Below are 8,839 nucleotides of genomic sequence, written 5' to 3'. Positions count from 1 at the left end.
GTTCCTTCCTTCAAACTTCCCAGTCAGATATCTTTCCTGCAGAGAGGGCAAGAGACAGAGACAGAAACCAGGGAGACTCCAGAAATGTGGCTCAGTGGAGCCACCTCCAGATTGGAACACAAGAAGCAGGGAATAAAGGTTCCATGTCACGCCCCATACCCACTCCGTGGGTGCTCACGTTACTACTGTCTTCTGAAATAAAGGAGTACCCTACATTTCTATAGAAATCAAACTTGTCTCAGCACTGCACATTCATGAAACAAAGCATAGAAAGTAAGGTAGGAGAGTTTCCAGGAATCAAGAATCACCTAATCCTCCTTGTTCCTTTGCAGGTGAAGGAAGCCAGGCCCAGAAGTTCAAGAGTCCAGCCAGGGGCCACTCGACTAATTAGCGGCCACCTGTCTTCCAGCTGTACCAAATGTCACACGTTCACTTGATGTTAAGGTCCCCCCCACAAAACCTTCTTCCATCTTTATGCCCTCTTTCTGTGAAGTGCCCATCCTGAAGATCAGCAAAACTGTTTGAACAGGGAATTGAAGTAAAACATTCTGAGAGCCGTTAACTGCTTAGGAAGGTCTGGAGCACCTTGGGCCGTGCAGGGTGCTTATTTATATTCACGTCCCCTGTGTCCAGCACGGGGGCCGATCCACAGTGGGCACCCAGTTCACGTTAGCCCATCATGACTGAAGAGCTAGAAAACTGGACATGGGAAACATTTTTTCAGAAGTGGGTGAAGAAGAAAGGGTTCCTTAAACAATAGAGCTGTGAGCTCGGCATCGATCTGAGGCCTCTGCTGGGTTTGTTTGCTGGCACATCTCCCCAGTTCTCCAGAGATCTTTCAAGGTCATCTTGAGCACTTTCCTCTCCTTTGTCCTCATATCAAATTGGTCTCCAAGTCCTCTCACATCTCCTTCTTTTCCATCTCTGTTGCCACATCCTGGCCTGGGCCCTTATCACTTCGTGCTGGTCTGGACTCATGTGTCGAGCAGGGTTGAGCACAGAGGCCTGGGAGGGAGCTAGGAGGCTATCTTGGCAGATCAGGCTGCAGTGTGCATTTGTTCTGTCTCCCCTCCCCCTCCACGGCCTGCGTCTTCCTTCTTATCGGTCCCCTTCATATGGACCCCCTCCCTCCTCCTTGCACCAGCTCCCAGCTCCTCACTCCGCCAGTCTACACTGGCCACCCACTCACCACCTCACCCATGCCTACCCCTCCCCCACCCCCTACTTCAGGTTTCAATTAACTAGCCGACCATAGAAAGATTCCAGCAAATTTATTCTCCCTGAAATAGAAGTGACCCATAACAAGGCTTAATGAGGTCATCCTCCAAGGAATTTAATAAGGGACAATCACTTCAGCCAGTCAAATGAGCATGTGAGCTGTGTCTGAGGGAGTATTTGGGGGAGGGAAGGCAGAGAGTTGATGTGCCACCTCTGGGGCTTGTCGGTGGTCTGGGTTCCCTGTGACAGGTGGTACGAGTGAGGAAAGCGAGGGGACGTGATGGATTGGCCTGGTGGGAGAACACAGAAGCACACCCTCACCCACTTCAGAGAGTTGCCAAGAGCTCACAGGAAACCTGATGCCCTCCCTGACTCAGCTCCCCCTGAGTTCCCCAGGTCAGTTCCCGAGGTCACCAGCCCAAGAGCTTTAGATGTCTGGAGATGAAGATTGTGAGAGGGGAATCTTCTGCCCCTTCCTAAGCTGACAGAGATGGGGGCGGGTGCCCAGCGTGGTAAAGCGTCCCTTCCAGAGCAGGGAAAAGAGGATGCTTGTTTTTCCTGCTTCTGAAAGATGATCGCTCCTGCAGCCAGGAGCAATGCCAGCTGTGGTCAGTGTCCAGCCTGGCAGCGGAGTCACTGGGGACTCAGGGTGAGTCTTCAGCTGCCTGCATTTTTCTCTGCCTGTGCACCAGCTGCCTCAATGACACCCTTCCTGCATCTGCTTACCCACTGAGAGAACTAGTCTCCCCCCAGCTCCTAACTCCAAAGAACCCAGCAAATGCCCCGTACATAGAGTCTCCAAAAGCTGGAGCTGGAAAGACTCCTATGTGTGCCCACTTCCCCAGTTTGCAGATGAACAACTGGAGCCCAGGGGGGTTAAGGGATGTCTCTGACATGCTGGTTCTCTATGTTGCATAACCAATGACCACAATCTAGTGGATTAAAACAACACACACTTATTAGGTCGGTTTCCACGGATCGGGATCCTGGGTTTGGCTTAGCTGGGTCCACTGCTTCTGAGTTTTGCTATGTTGGAATCCAGGTATCAGTTGGAGCTGCTGTCTCATCAGAGTCTCAAGTGGGGAAAGATCTGTTTCCAGGCCCCTTCGAGTGGCTGGCAGCATTTCCTCCTTCGTGAATTCATCTTATGGTTGCAGGACTGAGATCTCGATTTCTTGCTGGTGGTCAGGTGGATGTTTTCTGTGACTAATGCCTGCCCATAGTTCCCTGCCAAATGGGCCTCTCCCGAGGCCCTCTAACAGCACCTCAGCTCCTCCAAAGCCAACAACTGACAGAGTCTCTGATCTCAGGGAGGGCCTAGTCTCTCTTTTAAAGGCTTTTGCCTGATTAAGTCAGGTTCACTCAGTATAATCTGCCCTTTGATTAAATAAAAATCAATTGATTTGAGATTTTAATTACATCTTCAAAATCTCTTCACCTTTGCCAGATTCTAGTTACTTAGAAGCAAGTCACAGGTCCTGCCCACTCTCAAAGGGAGGGGCTTATACAGGGCATGCATGATGCAGGAGACATGAATCTTTGGGCCATCCTAGGGTCTGTCTACCACATTTAATGTCACATAGCTAGATAATAGAAGCGATATGATATAGAACCTAGATTTCACATAGAAATAGGTCCTGGGGACCAGTTATGTTTTAGAACTGAGAATGGTCGATTTTGGAAAGACAATCAAGTGCTTACACCATAGACTCACAACACACACAGTGGAGTCTGGGACAACACCCTGTGATCAAATACTGTAGGAATACATGAGTACTCCCACCAAGTGGTCCACATACACCAAAATCAGTGGTGTTGTGTTCAGGTGAGGTTTTGTTGCCAAATGAATTCACGGCAGATAAGTTTTGCCAAACGAATTATGAAAGACCTTTGGGTTTTTAAAGCTTTGGAAATTCTAGCAAGGGATTGTGGACCTATAATAACTAACACTCACCAAGTTCTTGCCCTATGCCAGACTCAGGCTAAGTCCTGTGCAGTCTCACAGCCCTGTGGAAGGAGAGTATTTTCGAGATATTAACCATTTTCCTCCCTTTCCCTCTTCTCATTCAGGTGGGCTATGCATTCATTGATGTGGGAGTGGGAGGAGGCTGAGTAGGAAAGAGCTTGAAAGTCTCTGTTGCTTATGTGTTCCCAAAGCTGCTCAAGCCCCAGATTGAGAAGGGGATGTGCAGCTCTGATAAAACACGTGGTACAAGCAAAAACCAAACCAAAACAAAAAACTGGACATAGATCCCTCACCCTAGGCTAGGAAGGAGAAGGCCTGGGTTTTCTGGAAGCACAACCTTCACTGGCAGGACCCCAAGGATAAGGGCTGCATGCTGCATCTGGAGAGGCTATTGTCTTGGGTGGTCTCCTGCGTGCTTCTCCTGGAACAGAGAGAAGGGGCATCCTAACTGGATGCTCTTGGCCGTGGGGCTGTCCTTCCTGCCTTCTCATAGTATTGTGCAAGTGAGACCCCTCTTTGGAGCCAGAACAAGTCTATTTTTCCCCTGCCCATACAGGGCTGGTTGTTGAATATATACTGCTCAATAAATACTCACTGAATGACTCTCTTCAGTGAGGACTTGAAGGGTGGTGGGTGTGTGGGTGCCCTAGGCCCCTCCCCGTAGGGGTTCCTATGCAGTTAACTTCTGAAGTGTTTGATTTGGCAGACCCTCTGAGCTACTTCATTACGGTCCATGTCAGTTTCCATTACATCATCCTCCACTCAAGGGACCAGAGCCTCATGCTAAATTGGTGTGACCCTGAGGCCTGAAGTGGGAGAGTGGTTTGGGTGCTGGGCTATGTCCCCATTGGAGTGAGTCCCACCATGTCAATTGACTCTAGTCCAGGAACCCCCCACCCCTCTCCATGGCCTTTCAAGGAATGGGTGGGTCTTTTTTCTTCCCCTTTGGAAGTGTTTTTTAAGTGTGACTGCCCTCTGGTGGCTAAAATTATATATGTAAATACCCCATGGGGAATGAGAGTTTGCCGAACAGAGCAGGCTACCAAGTTTGTTTAGGATATGGGTGGGAGGGCCGGAAGTAACACCCCTTTCTGCATCTGTCGGCACAAAGGTCGGATTTCAGGTACTTAATTGGACCTGGATCATTTTGGCTCTAAGCTTCCTGAGGGCTGGAACCACTTCTGTTTCTGAGTGCCTAGCACAGGGTCTGGCACACAATAAGTGCTCAGAAATACTCACTGAATGAAGGGATCAACTTGCAGGCATGGCTTGAAGGAAGCAAATACAACCTCATTCATTTTTACCTTATTTTGTTGCTTCTTCAATAGGTGATTCATAGATGCTGAAAAGGCATTTGAAAAAATTCACCATCTATTATTTATTTTTTAAAAACTTAAAAAATCAGAATAGGGGGACTTCTTTGACATGATAAATAAACAAATCTGAACTGAGGCTTAAAGATGAAATTCCTTTACTGAAAGGATTTTTACTCAACTCAGGAACACAAGGCTGTTCCTTTTGGCAGATTGTATGTTCCAAAGGTGACCACAAGGAAATCTTTTATCCCACATGCTTTTCTTAGAATGTAATACTGACAATCCAACTACTGGGTGAAGAGTCTATGTTCCTCCCTTGCCCTTGACTCTGTGGGTGGTCTTCGCAAATCTGGGAAGATATAGTACGGTGTAAGTGATGCTTTGTGACTTAAAAAAAAAAAAAAAAAGAAAGTTTATTTATTTAGGGGCACCTGGGTGGCTCAGTTGGTTAAGCAACTGACTCTTGATTTCAGCTCAGATCATGATCTCTTGGTTTTGTGAGTTTAAGCCCTGCATTGGGCTCTGTGCTGACAGTGGCGAATCTAGCTTAGAATTCTCTCTTCCTCTCTCTCTGCCCCTCCCCCATGCATGCACTGTCTCTCTCAAAATAAATAAAGTTAAAAAAAACATTTAAAGTGTATTTATTTTGAGAGAGAGAGTGTGTGTGCACAAGCGGGGGAAGGGCAGAGAGAGAGAGAGGGAGAGAGAGAAAATTCCAAACAGGCTCCACACTATCAGCCCAGAGCCTGACTCAGGGCTTGAACTCACACTGTGAGATCATGACCCAGGCTGAAACCAAGAGCCAGATGCTTAATTGACTGAGCCACCCAGGAGCTCTGATGCTTTGTGACTTTTAAGGTTAGATCATAACAATGCAATACACCTCTGTCTTTCTACTTCTGTCATGCCAGCTACCATATTGGGAAAGATCACTCAGAGAGGTTATGTTTAAGTGTGTCAGCCAGAGGCTGGCAGCCTGGGACCCCAGCCAACAGCCAGCAAGAACCATCAGAAATGTTGAGTGAAGACATCAATGATTCCACCCCTCAGCTACTGAATCATTCCCAGCCTTTAAATCTTTAAACTTGAGGCAGCGGATAGATAGTAAGGAGAAAGGATAAGTCATGCCCACTGTGCCCTGCCCAGATTCCCCATCTACAGAATCTGTGATTATTTCATGCCAGTTTGGGGGTAGTTTGTTACACAGCAATGATGACTAAAACATTTACTGTTACCACTATCACCACCTTGGTATTACCACGAGAGTACCTCCTAAGAAAAAAATGAGAGGAATCAAAATTGATAAGGGGGAAGTAAATTCGTCATTTTTTGCAGTGAAATAATTACATATCTGGAAAAGCCAACAAAACCAGCTGAAAAAGAGTTAGAACAATAAGACAATTCAATAAGGGGCTGGGTTCAAAACCCAATTTATTTCCATTTTTTACTTGCATTAATGACCAGTCAACGTTGTGACTCCCATTATCAAGATTTCCGTAATATTGGAATCAATTCTCATTTAGAGACACCATCCACAGAGGATACACACCAGTGGCCAGTTTAGCAAATAAAAATACAAGATGCCCAGTTAAATTTGAATTTCAGATAAACAAAAAAAGTCCCTTACTGTACTCCGCTTCATACATTTTCCTAAGAAACTAATTTTATTCCAAACAGATATTGTTGCTCAGAGAGCAAGCCTGGACACCCTCCCTCTGGAATTTCTCCCTTGGGCAATGGTTTTATTAGATGTACCAAGGCGCTTAAAGCTTTTCCCACAATGTTTGCATCTACCTAGTGTTGAACTGAATGGGTATATTGGTACTTATGGCCCATGTGAATAATAAAAGGAGAGAAGAAAGATGAATTACAATGTTTGCACTTTTAAAAAATATTTTTACACATTTTTTAAATGTTTATTTATTTCAGAGAGAAAGAGACAGAGCGCAAGTAGGGGAGGGAGACACAGAATCTGAAGCAGGCTCCAGACTCTGAGCTGTCAGCACAGAACCTGACGCGGGGCTCAAACTCTTGAACCATGAGATCAGGACCTGAGCCAAAGTCAGATGCTCAACCGACTGACCCATCCAGGTGCCCCTTAACATTTACTATTTATTTATTTATTTATTTATTTATTTATTTATTTATTTCTGTTTATTTTTGAGAGACAGAGAGAGACAGAGCATGAGCAGGAGAGGGGCAGAGAGAGAGAGAGAGAGAGAGAGAGAGAGACAGAATCCGAAGCAGGCTCCAGGCTCTGAGCTGTCAGCACAGAGTCTGACGTGGGGTTTGAACCCACAAACTGCTAAATCATGCCCTGAGTTAAAGTCAGATGCTTAACTGACTGAGCCACCCAGGCACCCTATTTTTTATTTTTTTAAGTAAGCTCTACACCCAAGGTGGGGCTTGAACTTACAACCCCAAGATCAAGAGTCACATGCTCTACTGACTGAGCCAGCCAGGCGCCCCTATAATGTTTGCACTTTATATGTCCACAGTGTTTCAGTGGTCTGTAAGTCGGTTATAAACACGTCTGATTGATATCAGGGTTTTGAGATGATACTTGGTTCCTACAAAAGGATGTGAACTGGGGTGACTGGGTGGCTCAGTCGAGCGTCCGACTTTGGCTCGGGTCATGATCTCACAGTTGGTGAGTTTGAGCCCCATGTCGGGCTCTGTGCTGACAGCTCAGAGTCTGGAGCCTGCTTCTGATTCTGTGTCTCCTTCTCTCTCTGCCCCTAACCCGCTCGCATTCTGTCTCTGTCTCAAAAATAAATAAACATTAAAAAAAAAAAAAAAAAGGATATGAACTGAAGTATAAATTTCAGACCACGTGGGGTGATATGGAGAAATCTACATTAAAGCATAAATGGGGCACCTGGGTGGCTCAGTCAGTTGAGCATCCGACTGTTGGTTTCAGTTCAGGTCATGATCTCATGGTTCATGGGTTCGAGCCTTATGTCAGGGGCTGTGCTGACAGCGGAGAGCCTGCTTGGGATTCTCTCTCTCTGTCCTTCCCCCACTCATGCTCTCTCTCTCTCTCTCTCAAAATAAATAAATAAACTTTAAAAAAAAGTATAATTCTTTCTACCTTTGAGAAATGTGCTGAATCATAAATGGTGTGGGAGAGGAAAGCTGAAAGCCGGGCAATAATACAACAGAAGTGTCTGCCAAGGTTCTCTTTTTGCCGCATCTGCTGGGAGAACGAAGACTGTTCTCAGCAATGAGACTGTCAACATTCCAGAAAGTGTTGACATCACTCTGAAGGGGTGCGCTGTTACCGTGAAGGACCCCAGAGGAACACTGTGGAGGACTTTCAGTCACATCAACGTAGAGCTTGTAGTCCTTGAAAAGATAAAGGAGAGGCTCTGAACTGATAAATGGCAGAGAAATGGAAAGGAACTGGCTACCGCCCGCGTTATCTGCAGTCATACACAGAACATGCTTGGGGGCGTTACACCGGGCTTCCGTTACAAGATGAGGTCTGTATACATTTCTCCATCAATGTTGTTATTCAAGAGAATGGTTCTCTTATTGAAATCCAAAATTTCTTGGGCAAAAAATATACCCATGGGGTTCGGATGAGGCCTGGCATTACTTTTTTGGTATCTCAATCCCAGAAAGGTGAGTTAATTCTTGAAGGAAATGACATTGAACTTGTATCAAATTCAGCTGCTTTGATTCTGCAGGCCACAAGAGTTAAAAACAAGGATATCAGGAGGTTTTTGGATGGTATCTGTTTCTGAAAAGGGAACAGTTCAGCAGGCTGATGAATGAAAGCTAAGTTGCCCAGCTACAGAAACAGCAAGATGTCAGATGATTCCTCAGACTTATTTGTGGTATTTTAAAGATACAATAAAAGCTGTGTATTGATTGGTGGGGGGGAGAGAGAAATGTCTAACAGCAGCAGATTAACGAGAACAAGATCGGTGATCTGGAAGATAGGTTGGTAAAAATATCCAGACTTGAGGAGAGAAAAATACGGAAAAAATTGAGGGGTGCTAGGGTGGCTCAGTCAACTGAGCATCTGACTCTTGAATTTGGCTCAGCTCATGATCCCAGCGTCATGGGATAGAGACCTGCATCGGGCTCTGCACTGAGTATGAAGCCTACTTGAGAATCTCATTCTCTCTCTCCCTCTGCTCCTTTCCCCCACCTTACGTGCTCTCTCTCTAAAATAAAAAAAATAAAAATTAAAAAAAAGATGTTAAAAATATTTTTCAAATATCTGTAGATACTGTTTTGATGAATAAGTTCCAATTAATATAAAATGATGTTAATTTCTGACCTCATATTAGCTTTTTGTTACTGTATATTTTCTCAGCCATTGGTTACTAAT

The 8,839-nt window shown here is 45.5% G+C and overlaps 1 pseudogene; it reads left to right on the top strand.

Annotated features, from left to right (window-relative positions):
• The first annotated feature begins 1,814 nt into the window (after positions 1 to 1,814).
• LOC132665008 (large ribosomal subunit protein uL6 pseudogene) lies at positions 1,815 to 8,455 on the top strand (annotated as a pseudogene).
• Positions 8,456 to 8,839: the final 384 nt, after the last annotated feature.

The sequence above is a fragment of the Panthera onca genome, chromosome D3, assembly GCF_046562875.1.
Source record: "Panthera onca isolate mPanOnc1 chromosome D3, mPanOnc1 haplotype 2, whole genome shotgun sequence".
In the NCBI taxonomy this organism is placed as follows: Eukaryota; Metazoa; Chordata; class Mammalia; order Carnivora; family Felidae; genus Panthera; species Panthera onca.
Note: the sequence above shows the minus strand (reverse complement) of the source record. Positions and strands in the feature narration are given on the sequence as shown.